The following is a 16254-nucleotide window of genomic DNA, read 5'->3' as shown; positions in this document are numbered from 1 at the left end:
CCTATGGATTGAGTAGAATATAATAACTTTAATGTGTCAAGGATGCAAGTCCAATATACATGTACTGTAGTTATCACCCCGCATGAGATCCCCACATTGTAGCCTGTACATTGAATATATTCACTGATCATGTACTGTAGTTATCACCCCGCATGAGATCCCCACATTGTAGCCTGTACATTGAATATATTCACTGACCATGTCCTGTAGTTATCACCACGCATGAGATCCCCACATTGTAGCCTGTACATTGAATATATTCACTGATCATGTACTCTTCCTTGACAAATGAAGGTGCGGTTCAGGTATAAATCTCTGTGAGACATTATTTTTCAGTCATATCCAATACCAGGAGTATCAAACGGCATTCTTTGAATGATGCTGTGTCTGCATGTATGTATTACAATGATACACTTCAACAGTGTTTACCACTCCTGCTCCTGGGACATCAATGATTACACATTGTAACTATGCAACAGACTAGAAACATGATTTAAGTAAAGGCTGATTTGTAATTCATATATACAGAACTAAACCTATGCATATCTAACTCCCTTCATCTGCATTAATCTGAGGACACAGGATAGGTGTAGTATTTCAGTGAGAGACTTCATTTCAACCAGTGGAGAATGTGAAACGCTTTATTGAAAGTTCATGGGTGGGTGAGGTGGCGATGACGGGACTGGCTTCCTCTCTCACATCAAAACATACCTGCAGACATCAAAACATACCTGCAGACGAGAGACAGATGGATAGAGAGAGAGCATGATTACGTTTTTAAAACACGGTCAGTCATCATAGTCATCAGGAGGTGAAATGCAAAGCTGACCTTGGATCATTAACTCTGGGACTACTACATCTCTATCTGTATCTCAATGTAAAGCATCTCGTTAATAATATTTCCTGTATAATATAAGTGTAGTATCCCTTATAACAAATCATGATAACATTGGATAGATAGATGCATGTGCTTGTGTAGGATGTGACAATAGCAGGATCAGATCAAGGATAGCGTCACAAATGAATAGATAAATACCCCTTGAAGCTTGATGATGACTTGATCATTTGAATCAGATGTGTAGTGCTAAGGCAAAAACAACAATGTGCCCCCCTTTGAGTCCCATGGGAACAGGACTGAGAACCGCTGCCCTTCGACCTCTTCATCTGCAGACAGGCTTTCACAGCTCTCTGCATCTGAGGACAGAAAACCTCACAAGAAATAGACTACACAAAAGTACCTGCTCTATCCAGAATAGCCTACTCTCTCACTTTGACAGCAGGGCCTGCTATCCTTTCACCCTCCCCCCCTTAAAACAATATCCTACATAGTGTGGGAGGACTGCACCTAAAAAGGCTGGAGGCTCATAACTAATTGAAGAGCACGCATGTACATTTATAGGTATGTGTTACTATTTATAGGTATGTGTTACTATTTATAGGTACTGTATGTGTTAAGGTAAAATTAAAATGTTTGTTTTATTCTATAAACTACTGACAACATTTCTCCCAAGTTCCAAGTAAAAATATTGTCATTTAGAGCATTTATTTGCAGAAACTGACAATTGGTCAAAATATAAAAAAGATGCAGTGTTGTCAGACCTTGAATAATGCAAAGGAAATAAGTTCACATTCGTTTTTAAACAACACAATACTAATGTTTTAACTTGGGAAGAGTTCAGAAATCAATATTTGGTGGAATAAGCCTAATTTTCCATCACAGCTTTCATGCGTCTTGGCATGATCTCTACCAGTCTTTCACATTGATGTTGGGTGACTTTATGCCTCTCCTGGCGCAAAGATCCAAGCAGCTCGGCTTTGTTTGATGGCTTGTGACCATCCATCTTCCTCTTGATCACATTCCAGAGGTTTTCAATGGGGTTCAGGTCTGGAGACTGGGCTGGCCATGACAGGGTCTTGATCTGGTGGTCCTCCATCCACACCTTGATTGACCTGGCTGTGTGGCATGGAGCATTGTCCTACTGGAAAAACCAATCCTCAGAGTTGGGGAACATTGTCAGCGCAGAAGGAAGCAAGTTTTCTTACAGGACAACCAAATTTCACAGTGGGTGCGAGACCTGGAGAGGCCTACAAGCCACAGTGTCTCGCACCCACTGTGAAATTTGGACCCAAACACAGAGCTATAAATAGTAAAACCAGAGAAACGGATCATTTTGCAGTGGTCTCTTCATCTTTTCCAGAGCTGTATATGTCCAGTGGTTGGGTTCACTTGACGTTGCAGCACAGCAAGATTCTCAGTAGACAGGGGGCATATGGGATGTCAGGAACAGTGACCCCATTGTCAGTGTTTCCAGATTCCAGATGATTCTCCTGATAAAGCAGGTCCTCCACATATGGAATCTGGTCAAAAGAAACACATCTGTATTAGTGACGATACATTTGGCAGCAACAGGGGCTTGATAGTCCAGTGAAAACTGCTGAGTGTTTATGTGGTGTAAATCTTCAAATGAGCAGCTGACATCTTAATGGTTTTTTAATGAATGGATGTGAAACAGGTTCCATGTACAACAAGACAGGCAGAGAGGAAGAGAGAAAAAGAACACAGAACAGTTTAATTACCTCTGGTTATGGACACTTTACCCAGCAATTAAGCTTCCACGGCCTGTTCCTCGGAGAGTGAACATACATCTGGCAATATCTACATTTCCGACCCCTTGATCAGCTCCCACTCTGAAAGTACAGAAAATAGATGATTTTTTGCTGATATGAAAACATTAACTGAGGTATGACTGTTCATTCTAAAGCAGCAGATGTCATTTTCAGGAGACGTCAATACAACACAGAAAGCTTAACACCAGACTGGTATTGTGGTTGTTCATTAGGTGATGGGAAATATGCAAAATGCACACAAAATAATAGACTTACAGAGTATTTTTGCCGAGCAATGCAACAAAGCTGGATCATTCTGGAAATGTATGTGTGCATGTGTGTGGTGAGTGTGTGTGTGTGTAAAGGTGGGTTGTGGCAGGCTGTCTCTGTTACACTTGGCTGGCTGTATGTGTATTTAGGTGCAGAGCTTTGTATTTGTGATGTGTGTGTTTGTGTGTGTAAGGGGATGGTTTAAATTCTGGACCCGGCATGTGTCTGTGTGGCCAACTGAGTGAAGTATTGAGCCATCCAGTGTGTGTGTGTGTGTGTGTGTGTGTGTGTGTGTGTGTGTGTGTGTGTGTGTGTGTGTGTGTGTGTCTGTGTGTGTGTGTGTGTGTGTGCGTGCGTGCGTGTGTGTGCATGCGTGACAGAAAGAGAGAAATACAGACAGAGAGAGAGAGGCCTATGTGAAGGGTGTACAACTTTATAACCTTCCTCTACCCTCCACCCCCCCCCCCCCCCCACACACCCCACCCCTCCGCGCGCCCCCGCACATGCTCACACACCAGCCTGGTGTTTACACAGGGGCCTGCAGGGCCAGATTTCACTCGCTTTCTCTTAATACCTCTCTCTATCAATCTCTCCCTTTGTGCCCCCTCCCAAAAGTTGACCCCTCCAACGTACACAACTATTCTCTGAAAAGTCCAAATATAATTATTACTCAGAGAACAATCCCATGTGTTCCTCTTTCCTTTTTTTCTGTGCTGGACACTGTATGATGGTTCAGTAGTCTCCAGGTGTCCCTCTCTCTCCAATATGTGCTGGACACTGTTTGATGGCTCAGTAGTCTCCAGGTGTCCCTCTCTCTCCAATATGTGCTGGACACTGTATGATGGTTCAGTAGTCTCCAGGTGTCCCTCTCTCTCCAATATGTGCTGGACACTGTATGATGGCTCAGTAGTCTCCAGGTGTCCCTCTCTCTCCAATATGTGCTGGACACTGTATGATGGCTCAGTAGTCTCCAGGTGTCCCTCTCTCTCCAATATGTGCTGGACACTGTATGATGGCTCAGTAGTCTCCAGGTGTCCCTCTCTCTCCAATATGTGCTGGATACTGTTTAATGGCTCAGTAGTCTCCATGCCAGTCCCTCTCTCTCTAATATGTGCTGGACACTGTTTGATGGTTCAGTGGTCTCCATGCCAGTCCCTCTCTCCCTAATATGTGCTGGATACTGTTTGATGGCTCAGTGGTCTCCATGCCAGTCCCTCTCTCCCTAATATGTGCTGGACACTGTTTGATGGTTCAGTGGTCTCCATGCCAGTCCCTCTCTCCCTAATATGTGCTGGCTACTGTTTAATGGCTCAGTAGTCTCCATGCCAGTCCCTCTCTCCCTAATATGTGCTGGACACTGTTTGATGGTTCAGTGGTCTCCATGCCTGCCTGTTCCTATTCTCCTATCCTCCTGACACTCACTTCCCTTGTTCTTTTACAGAGTCCAGCTGAAAAAGAGAGAAAGAACGAGAGGGAGAAAGGGAGATAAAAGAGCGCACGAGAGTAAAGAGAGAGAGAAAGAAGTGGGGATGGAGGGAAATCTGTAAGCAAACCATCTGTCTCATTCCTCCATTCCCCTCCTCTCTCTCCCCCCCAACTACTACCTCATTTTACATTATAATTGGAAACAGCTACCTCTCTCCTCCCCCACATCTCCTCCCCCACATCCCTTTCTTCTTCCTCTCATTTTTCCTTCTCTTTCTCACTCCCACCTCTTCCCATAGTTCTCCAATGGGTATTATATAGTCCCCCTAAGACACTTGGGAGCTACACATCAGGACTATATCTCTCCATACAATACACTATTTAACTGGTATGTCCCTCTCTCTCTCTCCTCTCATAGTTCTCCAACAGATATTTCCTCTGAGACAAACGGATGTGCTTCCCATGCAGTACTCTCCACAGTGCACTGTGTTGTAATATCTCTCTCCCCCTCTAAACACACCGGTTGAAAGGGTTAAAGTGTGGTAAATGTGAAACAGCAGGCTGGTCCATATGCACGCTCAGGTCCCGCTACAGGGAATGCACTCTCTCTCTATCTCTCCCTCTCTCTCCCTCTTACACACACACACACACGCACACACACACACACACACACACACACACACACACACACACACACACACACACACACACACACACACACACACACACACACACACACACACACACACACACACACACACACACACACACACACACACAGTGGGGTCTACAGGCCTCCAAACTCCACCTAGTCCTCTCTGGCCATTGATAATAATAGAGCCCGTGTTGGATGTCTTCACCAGAGGACTGTATGTTGTTTCAGTTATGTTTACAATTTGTTTTCTTTTTTCTTCTTCCCCCTCTTTTTTTTAACAGAAAATCTTCCCACGGCCTCCCTGAGCCAGATCCAGAGAAAGGGGGGATCCGTGTCCGTCCGTAGAGAGGGACAGAGGGAAGGAAGGAGGAAAAAATGACAACACTCTTCCCCTCTCACCCCTATCCCACACATACACACTACCTCACCAATCCCTTGACACTTGCAGTAACACACTGGCAGCGTCACAAAGGGCACCCTATTCCCTATATAGCAGACCAATGTTGACCACAACCCTATGGTCCCCAGGACAAAGTAGTACACTATAAAGATAATAGGGTTCCCTTTGAGATTGACAGTCTTTCATGTGTATAACGACCCCCGAAACACATCCTCTCTATTTGACCCAGAGCCAGAAGATAAGATTATATTTATGTAATCACCCACTCAATCCTCTCACACTGTGCTGATAACATGACTACATGGCTATGAACCACATTACAGTACATTCACATTATCTGAACGTTTTGAATGAAGAGTAACACTTTAGTTTACTGTACTCCTGACATCTCCCCCAGGCTCAGTAGCTAGAGAGAGCTGACTGGTGGATGAGGTTACTGAGATGACTGCACTGTACTCCTGACCTCTCCCCCAGGCTCAGTAGCTAGAGAGAGCTGACTGGTGGATGAGGTTACTGAGATGACTGCACTGTACTGCTGACCTCTCCCCCAGGCTCAGTAGCTAGAGAGAGCCGACTGGTGGATGAGGTTACTGAGATGACTGCACTGTACTGCTGACCTCTCCCCCAGGCTCAGTAGCTAGAGAGAGCCGACTGGTGGATGAGGTTACTGAGATGACTGCACTGTACTGCTGACCTCTCCCCCAGGCTCAGTAGCTAGAGAGAGCCGACTGGTGGATGAGGTTACTGAGATGACTGCACTGTACTGCTGACCTCTCCCCCAGGCTCAGTAGCTAGAGAGAGCCGACTGGTGGATGAGGTTACTGAGATGACTGCACTGTACTCCTGTTACACTGTATTGTTTGTATAGTATAGTGTAACATGTATTATTCATGGGAATACAAAGGACTTTCATGGTCTTGGGGCTATGTTGACAGTTAGTGCTGTAAGTATTGTGTACTGAAAAGTCATTTCAACAGGTTTCTAAAGAATAATAAGAACACTTGAGAGCCTTCTTAGAATCCGTAGAATCATACAGTTGTAGAATGGGCTAAACCATTAGTGGTGATTATTCACAAACCTCTGTTTATTGGCATAGACCATGGCCTTGGGATGACCCCTGGCTTCCTGTTGTTTTGGTACAGTCCATAGAGAAAACAAATAGAAACAGTACAATGTTGACTGAGGCAGGACAGGTTAAGTGGTTCGCTCCAGTGGACAGAAACAGCAGGATGCTTTCAGTAGTTACCAGAGTACTGGGAGAAATGCTGCTGTATCTTAACGGGACCCACCTGGGCCCTGTTCAGACCCACCTGGGCCGTGTTCAGACCCACCTGGGTCCTGTTCAGACCCACCTGGGCCCTGTTCAGACCCACCTGGGCCCTGTTCAGACCCACCTGGGTCCTGTTCAGACCCATCTGGGCCCTGTTCAGACCCAACTGGGTCCTGTTCAGACCCACCTGGGCCCTGTTCAGACCCACCTGGGCCCTGTTCCGACCCACCTGGGTCCTGTTCAGACCCACCTGGGCCCTGTTCAGACCCAACTGGGTCCTGTTCAGACCCACCTGGGCCCTGTTCAGACCCACCTGGGCCCTGTTCCGACCCACCTGGGTCCTGTTCAGTAGCTTTTAAATGTGATGAAACTTTTTGAATCTGACATGCCTGATTTTGTCCAATGAAAATGATTAATTTTCAGTTTCTGTTCTTGTGCCAGCTGAGCATGATGCTGGTGAATTGCAGGTTGAATACACTAACTAGAAAGGTAATGCTTCTCCAGCACTTCCTAGACGTGGCCAAACTTTGTTACATGCACTATAGTTTAAGTCCTAACCTTTGAAAATGAATGATTGAAGAGGGAAAAGTTGAAGAGGAGAGAGAAGAGGTGGATAAAGTGGAGGAGTGGGTGGAATGAATAGTCCTGAGAGAAGTTACATCCTCAAACTGGAAAAATCCTGTGCCAAGAGAAATTAGGGAAGGAGAGAGATGGAGGAGGGGAGTAGATGAGGAAAGGAAAGGACAGAGGAGGGAAGGAGAGAGGTAGAGGAGGGAAGGAGAGAGGTAGAGGAGGGGAGTAGATGAGGAAAGGAAAGGACAGAGGAGGGAAGGAGAGAGGTAGAGGAGGGGAGTAGATGAGGAAAAGAAAGGACAGGGGAGGGAAGGAGAGAGGTAGAGGAGGGAAGGAGAGAGGTAGAGGAGGGGAGTAGATGAGGAAAAGAAAGGACAGGGGAGGGAAGGAGAGAGGTAGAGGAGGGAAGGAGAGAGGTAGAGGAGGGAAGGAGAGAGGTAGAGGAGGGAAGTAGATGAAGAAAGGAAAGGAGAGAGGAGGGAAGGAGAGAGGTAGAGGAGGGGAGTAGATGAAGAAAAGAAAGGAGAGAGGAGGGAAGGAGAGAGGTAGAGGAGGGGAGTAGATGAGGAAAAGAAAGGAGAGAGGAGGGAACGAGAGAGGTAGAGGAGGGGAGTAGATGAAGAAAAGAAAGGAGAGAGGAGGGAAGGAGAGAGGTAGAGGAGGGGAGTAGATGAGGAAAAGAAAGGAGAGAAGGGAAGAAATAGGATGAGAAAAGGGATGGAATGTGTTAGCAGATTCCTGAGGTTAGGGTTGTGGCTAGAGTTAGGGTTTCAGGAGGATTGAGAAGGAGAATAAGATGACTGGAGACAACTGCAGAACGAGGAGGATATGAGTGGTTTGGAGAGACGGGAAAGTACAGAAAAGAGGAACAAATAGAGCAGTAGAGAAAGGAAGGGAGGAAAGAGTAAGTCAAGGTCAGGGCTTGTTACTGTTGGAAGAGGAGTTGGGGGAGAGAGAGAGAGAAACAGGGGAGTTTTCTTGTGAATATGCTAGAAATACCTCATTTTAAGACAGACATGTTTGTGTCTCTGAACTCTGAATCTGTGTGTGTCTCCGTCTGTGTGTGTATGTCTGCGCCTTCTGTGTGTGTGTACAGTATGTCTGCGCCTGTGTGTGTGTGTGTGTGTGTGTCTATGGCTGTGTGTGGGCTGATAGTGGGGCCATGTGAACAGTGTGTTTCTTTCTCACCAGTGTTGGCTTTCAGCAGCTGGCAGAGAACTCAGGGTAGAACCCAGAACCTACCCATAAACTGCTGAGTCACCATCTATCTGCCTTATATCCTGTCCACCTCTTTCCTTCAATCAGCTCAATGTATACACTCTGGCGCCCATTCCGCCAACACACATGTTGTATGCACTTACACACGAACGCATGAAATCACGATAGCAATCAGAGACGTGTGTATTATTGATGTTATTGAGAAGGATTTTCCGTAGGGTGAGTATTTTCGTGGGAGTTTGGCTTTGTCTCATGGGCTTGTGGTGGCCGTGTTTAAAATAGTTGAATGTAATAACCAACACGTTAGCATTTCAGGGAAGAGTAGGCGGGTAGTAACCCTATGGCCACCCAACTGAATCCGCATCCCATAGCAACTTTGACTCAGCTTGATCCAAAAATAGCCTTCTTGTCCCTTCTCAGGCCTCTTGGTGTCTCACCTCTTCTTACCACCCAATAGGGCCACCTGTAGAAGCCACAAGATACTTCAATTTTTCTCTCTCCAAATCCTGAGGAAATTCTTGACCCTAAAACAGGTCAAGTTTGAATCATTTAAACCTTTGGAGTGAGCATATTGTTTGTTATTTCCGCTCTGTCTCTATCCCCATTTAAACCTTTGGAGTGAGCATAGTGTTTGTTATTTCCGCTCTGTCTCTATCCCCATTTAAACCTTTGGAGTGAGCATATTGTTTGTTATTTCCGCTCTGTCTCTATCCCCATTTAAACCTTTGGAGTGAGCATATTGTTTGTTATTTCCGCTCTGTCTCTATCCCCATTTAAGTTGAGATGGGCTTCAACAAAGCATTTCCGGTGCCACTACCAAATGTTAGCCCTGATATGTTAGCCTAGGGTAGGACCAATAACCGAAAGGTTGCTGGTTCGTATCCCAGAGCCGACTAGGTGAAAAATCTGTCAATGTGCCCATGAGCAAGGCACTTAACCCGAATTGCTCGTGTAAGCTGTTCTGTATAAGAGCATCTGATAAATTACTAAAATGTCAATGTAAAATTATATGTTAGCCCCGATATGTCAGCACCGAATATGTTAGTCCCGAAATGTTTGCCCCGATTTGTTAGCCTAGATATGTTAGCCCCGATATGTTAGTCCCGATATGTTAGCACCGAATATGTTAGCCCCGATTTGTTAGCCCAGATATGTTAGCCCCGATATGTTAGCCCTGATATGTTAGCACCGAATATGTTAGCCCCGATTTGTTAGCCCAGATGTTAGTCCCGATATGTTAGCCCTGATATGTTTGCCCCGATTTGTTAGCCCAGATATGTTGGCCCTGATATGTTATCCCTGATGCAACTACATACTTCCCAAGGATACACGATATGAGGACATCATTCAATGGTCCAGGTGTAAGAATCATCAAGAGCCAATTACGCTGAGCATCTTGCAACATTCTGGAAGGAGTCATGTTCAGCACATCATGTATGGGTACATGATAGTACCCTATTTCCTAGGGCTCTGGTCAAAAGTAGAGCCCTATGTAGGGAATAGTGTGGCATTTAGGATGCAGAATATGTTTTGTGAATTGATTTATTGATGGCCTCGATATAGAAAACATGAAAACAAATCACAGCAATAAAATAAGTAGCCTTGACCAAAACGGCCCATGAGGCAAGAGCCGATCTCCTGTTTCTGTAGTGTGAGTACAACCATGGACAGGACACTAGTTTAACACAGGGCCTTCATCCAAGCAATAATTCAACATGATTGAACTGGCTTTCACACAGTGTCCTGAAATGACTGAACAGGGAGAGGAGTAGAGCACCATACGCATCCAATGAGTCGTCGGTTTTTGGAGTGCATCCCAAATGGCACCCTATTCCCTGTGTATTGCACTAGGTTTGACCCAGAGCCCTATCAGGAGTAGAGCACTATAAAGGGAATATGGTACCATTTGAGACGCAGCCTTGGTTGTGGACAGCCTCACAACAATCAGAGAGGAGAGTGAGAGTTCTAGAGTGTGGAACCACAAAAAGAGACTTCTAGAACCACATAAAGGAGGAGGCGGATTCCAGATGTGATGAAGAGTGTGGGAGAGGGTTGGAGTAGGTGGGACGAGGGTTGGGTGTTTGTGTGTGTGTGTGTGTGTGTGTGTGTGTGTGTGTGTGTGTGTGTGTGTGTGTGTGTGTCTCTCTCTTCCTGCCTAGCTGCCCTTCAAACAGTGAGTAATGCCTTTTGTCATTTACAGCTTTTAACAAGTCCTCTGTAATTGGAATATTTCCGCTTCTCCGAATTTGATTTCACCAGGACCGCATGAAACAGACCACCACCCTTCTGTAGAGAGAGAGAGAGATGGAGGGAAAGGAGGGAGGGAGAGAGAGAGGTAGAGTGGGAGAGAGATATACATGAAAGAAGTTAAAAGAATAAACGAAAGAGAGAAAGAGAGAACGGGAATAGAATGAGGGGGAATGAGAGAGAGAGAAAGAGAGAACGGGAATAGAATGAGGGGGAATGAGAGAGAGAGAGAGAGAGAAAGAGAGAACGGGAATAGAATGAGGGGGAATGAGAGAGAGAGAGAGAGAGAGAGAGAAAGAGAGAACGGGAATAGAATGAGGGGGAATGAGAGAGAGAGAAAGAGAGAACGGGAATAGAATGAGGGGGAATGAGAGAGAGAGAAAGAGAGAACGGGAATAGAATGAGGGGGAATGAGAGAGAGAGAAAGAGAGAACAGGAATAGAATGAGGGGGAATGAGAGAGAGAGAAAGAGAGAACGGGAATAGAATGAGGGGGAATGAGAGAGAGAGAAAGAGAGAACGGGAATAGAATGAGGGGGAATGAGAAAGAGAGAAAGAGAGAACGGGAATAGAATGAGGGGGAATGAGAGAGAGAGAGAAAGAGAGAACGGGAATAGAATGAGGGGGAATGAGAGAGAGAGAAAGAGAGAACGGGAATAGAATGAGGGGGAATGAGAGAGAGAGAGAAAGAGAGAACGGGAATAGAATGAGGGGGAATGAGAGAGAGAGAAAGAGAGAACGGGAATAGAATGAGGGGGAATGAGAGAGAGAGAAAGAGAGAACGGGAATAGAATGAGGGGGAATGAGAGAGAGAGAGAAAGAGAGAACGGGAATAGAATGAGGGGGAATGAGAGAGAGAGAAAGAGAGAACGGGAATAGAATGAGGGGGAATGAGAGAGAGAGAGAAAGAACAACTGAACATAATAAAGAAAGGAGGAGGGTTGTCTGATGTTGTACTAACCACTGACATGACCTCAACAACGTACCAGGCCATTAAAAGTCATGGAGGGCTTTTCAGCTCCTCAGTGATGGGGAGACCATGGATTAACATGGAGGATGTAAACAGCCAGTCAGCATCCCAAATGGCACCCTATTCTCTATATAGTGCACTACTTTTGACCAGAGCCCATAGGTAGCAGTAGTGCACTATGTAGGGAATAGGGTGTCATTTGGGACGCAGTTCTAGTCAGCATACTGTGACTCCACTCAAAACAATCATATAGCATCCTAATTAATATAATCAATAGCAGGACTAATTCATATAATCATATAACATCCTAATTAATATCTTCATATAATCATATAAAATCCTAATTAATATCTTCAACAGCAGGACTAATTCATATAATACATATAACATCCTAAGTAATATCTTCAACAGCAGGACTAATTCATATAATACATATAACATCCTAATTAATATAATCAATAGCAGGACTAATTCATATAATACATATAACATCCTAATTAATATCTTCAACAGCAGGACTAATTCATATAATACATATAACATCCTAAGTAATATCTTCAACAGCAGGACTAATTCATATAATACATATAACATCCTAATTAATATAATCAATAGCAGGACTAATTCATATAATCCTATAACATCCTAATTAATATAATCAATAGCAGGACTAATTCCTATAATACATTGTCACGGTCGTTGTACGGAGGAGACCAAGCCGCAGCGTGGTGAGCGTACACACTTCTTTATTAAATAAAGAACACTGAACAAAACATGAAGCAAATATGAGTAGTGCAGACAGGTAACTAAACATAGAATTAGAACCCACAAAATACCCAAGGAATATGGCTACCTAAATATGGTCCCCAATCAGAGACAACAATAAACAGCTGCCTCTGATTGAGAACCAATTCAGGCAAACATAGACATATGAACACCTAGACTTACAAAAACCCCTAGACATACAAAACCCCCTAGACAATACAAAAACTAACAAACCACCCTCGTCACACCCTGACCTAACCAAAATAATAAAGAAAACAAAGATAACTAAGGTCAGGGCGTGACATGCATATAACATCCTAATTAATATCTTCAATAGCAGGACTAATTCATGTAATACGTATATCATCCTAATTAATATCTTCAATAGCAGGACTAATTAATATAATCATATAACATCCTAATTAATATAATCAATAGCAGGACTAATTAATGTAATACGTATATCATCCTAATTAATATAATCAATAGCAGGACTAATTAATGTAATACGTATAACATCCTAATTAATATAATCAATAGCAGGACTAATTAATGTAATACGTATAACATCCTAATTAATATCTTCAATAGCAGGACTAATTCATATAATCATATAACATCCTAATTAATATAATCAATAGCAGGACTAATTCATATAATCATATAACATCCTAATTAATATCTTCAATAGCAGGACTAATTCATATAATCATATAACATCCTAATTAATATCTTCAATAGCAGGACTAATTAATATAATCATATACCATCCTAATTAATATCTTCAATAGCAGGACTAATTCATATAATCATATAACATCCTAATTAATATAATCAATAGCAGGACTAATTCATATAATCATATAACATCCTAATTAATATAATCAATAGCAGGACTAATTCATATAATACATATAACATCCTAATTAATATCTTCAACAGCAGGACTAATTCATATAATACATATAACATCCTAATTAATATCTTCAATAGCAGGACTAATTCATATACTCATATAACATCCTAATTAATATAATCAATAGCAGGACTAATTCATATAATCATATAACATCCTAATTAATATAATCAATAGCAGGACTAATTCATATAATACATATAACATCCTAATTAATATCTTCAATAGCAGGACTAATTCATATACTCATATAACATCCTAATTAATATAATCAATAGCAGGACTAATTCATATAATACATATAACATCCTAATTAATATCTTCAACAGCAGGACTAATTCATATAATACATATAACATCCTAATTAATATCTTCAATAGCAGGACTAATTCATATACTCATATAACATCCTAATTAATATAATCAATAGCAGGACTAATTCATATAATACATATAACATCCTAATTAATACAATCAATAGCAGGACTAATTCCTATACTCATATAACATCCTAATTAATATAATCAATAGCAGGACTAATTCATATAATCCTATAACATCCTAATTAATATAATCAATAGTAGGACTAATTCATACAACCAACAACGATGATGAGGAGGAGGTGAGGGCTCTGGGAGTGTGGTGCCAGGAAAATTATCAACAAAACTAAGGAGATGATCGTGGACTTCAGGAAGCAGCAGAGGGAGCACCCCCCTATGCACATCGATGGGACAGTAGAGGAGAAGGTGGAAAGCTTCAAGTTCCTTGGCGTACACATCACTGACAAACTGAAATGGTCCACCCACACAGACAGTGTGGTGAAGAAGGCACAACAGCGCCTCTTCAACCTCAGGAGGCTAAAGAAATTTGGCTTGTCACCCAAAACCCTCACAAACTTTTACAGATGCACAATTGAGAGCATCCTGTCAGGCTGTATCACCGCCTGGTATGGCAACTACACCCCTCACAACCGCAATGCTCTCCAGAGGGTGGTGCGGTCTGCCCAACGCATTACCGGGGGCAAACTTCCTGTCCTCCTGGACACCTACAGCACCCAATGCCATAGGAAGGCCAAAAAGATCATCAAGGACATTAACCACCCGAGCCACTGCCTGTTCACCCCGCTATCATCCAGAAGGCAAGGTCAGTGCAGGTGCATCAAAGCTGGGACCGAGAGACTGAAAAACAACTTCTATCTCAAGGCAATCAGGCTGCTAAACAGCCATCACTAACACAGAGGCTGCTGCCTATAGACATAGATAAGGAATAACTGGCCACTTTTAGAAATGGATCACTAGCCACTTTAATATTGTTCCGTATCTAGCATTACTCATCTCATATGTATAATCTGCACTCCACACTATTCTACAGTATCTTAGTCACTTTTAAATTGTGTTTACATATTGCATCACCCATTTCATATGTATACGTTCTCTCGTTCTCTCTGTTTCCGTCACATTCTTACTGGGAAGTCAGACCTCTCTCTCTCCCCTTCTCTGTCTTTATCTCCCTCTCTCTGCCTGTCGCTCTCTCGTTCTCTCTCTGTTTTCCTCACAATCTTACTGGGAAGTCAGACCTCTCTCTCTCCCCTTCTCTGTCTTTATCTCCCTCTCTCTGCCTGTCGTTCTCTTGTTCTCTCTCTGTTTTCCTCACATTCTTACTGGGAAGTCAGACGTCTCTCTCTCCCCTTCTCTGTCTTTATCTCCCTCTCTCTGCCTGTCGTTCTCTCGTTCTCTCTGTTTCCGTCACATTCTTACTGGGAAGTCAGACCTCTCTCTCTCCCCTTCTCTGTCTTTATCTCCCTCTCTCTGCCTGTCGTTCTCTCGCTCTCTCTCTGTTTTCCTCACCTTCTTACTGGGAAGTCAGACCTCTCTCTCTCCCCTTCTCTGTCTTTATCTCCCTCTCTGTCTTTCCTTCTATATAACTTTTTCCATCTCCCTCTCTCTATCAATGTCCTTGTTTCACCATCTTTACTGATTCTGGAGTTTAAAAAATGAGGAACTTGAACAAACAAATGCTGGCAATGACTCACCCAATCACACACACACAACCACACACACAACCACACACATACAACCACACACACACAACCACACACATACAACCACACACACACAACCACACACATACAACCACACACACACAACCACACACATACAACCACACACATACAACCACACACATTCAACCACACACACACAACCACACACATACAACCACACACACACAACCACACACACACAACCACACACATACAACCACACACACACAACCACACACACACAATCACACACATACAGTGGTGTAAAGTACTACTTAAGTCTTTTTGTGGTATCTGTACTTTACTATTTTTGTTTTTGACAACTTTTACTTTTACTTCACTACATTCCTGAAGAAATTATTGTACTTTTTACTCCATACATTTTCCCTGACATCTAAAAGTAATGCTTAGCAGGATGGGAAAATGGCCCAATTCACACACTTATCAAGAGAACATCCCTGGTCATCCCTACTGCCTCTGATCTGGTGGACTCACTCAACACAAATGCTTTGTTTATAAATGATTTCTGTTGGAATGTGTTGGAATGTGCCCCTGGCTATGCATATATTTTTTTTAAACAACAAGAACATGCTAGTCTGATTTGCTTAACATAAGGAATTTGAACTGATTTATACTTTTACTTTTGATACTTAAGTACATTTTATCAATTACATTTACGTTTGATACTTAAGTAAACCAAATACTTTTAGACTTTTACTCAAGTAGTATTTTACAGGTCGACTTTCACTGGAGTCATTTTCTATGAACGTATCTTTACTTTAACTCAAGTATGACAACGGGGTACTTGTTCCACCACTGTAAAAATACAGGCTCACAGCCTCTCACACTCCCCCACTCCCCCACACACTCGACATGTTTAAAACAGAGAGATACCACG

General features: G+C 43.1%; 1 protein-coding gene across 1 annotated transcript in view; it reads right to left on the bottom strand.

The window, feature by feature from the left end:
* Nucleotides 1–627: 627 nt before the first annotated feature.
* Nucleotides 628–16254, bottom strand: part of LOC110485561 (dnaJ homolog subfamily A member 3, mitochondrial) — an 80225-nt gene continuing 64598 nt past the window's right edge. The window contains exons 12-13 of the transcript XR_016485727.1: nucleotides 2578–2688; nucleotides 628–2358 (exon numbers count right to left, since the gene is read on the bottom strand). The gene's annotated coding sequence lies outside the window, so the exon portion shown is untranslated. The remainder of the gene's footprint in view (nucleotides 2359–2577; nucleotides 2689–16254) is intronic.

This window comes from Oncorhynchus mykiss, chromosome 13 (genome assembly GCF_057628025.1).
Source record: "Oncorhynchus mykiss isolate SJ-2025 chromosome 13, ASM5762802v1, whole genome shotgun sequence".
Taxonomy (NCBI): Eukaryota; Metazoa; Chordata; class Actinopteri; order Salmoniformes; family Salmonidae; genus Oncorhynchus; species Oncorhynchus mykiss.
Note: the sequence above shows the minus strand (reverse complement) of the source record. Positions and strands in the feature narration are given on the sequence as shown.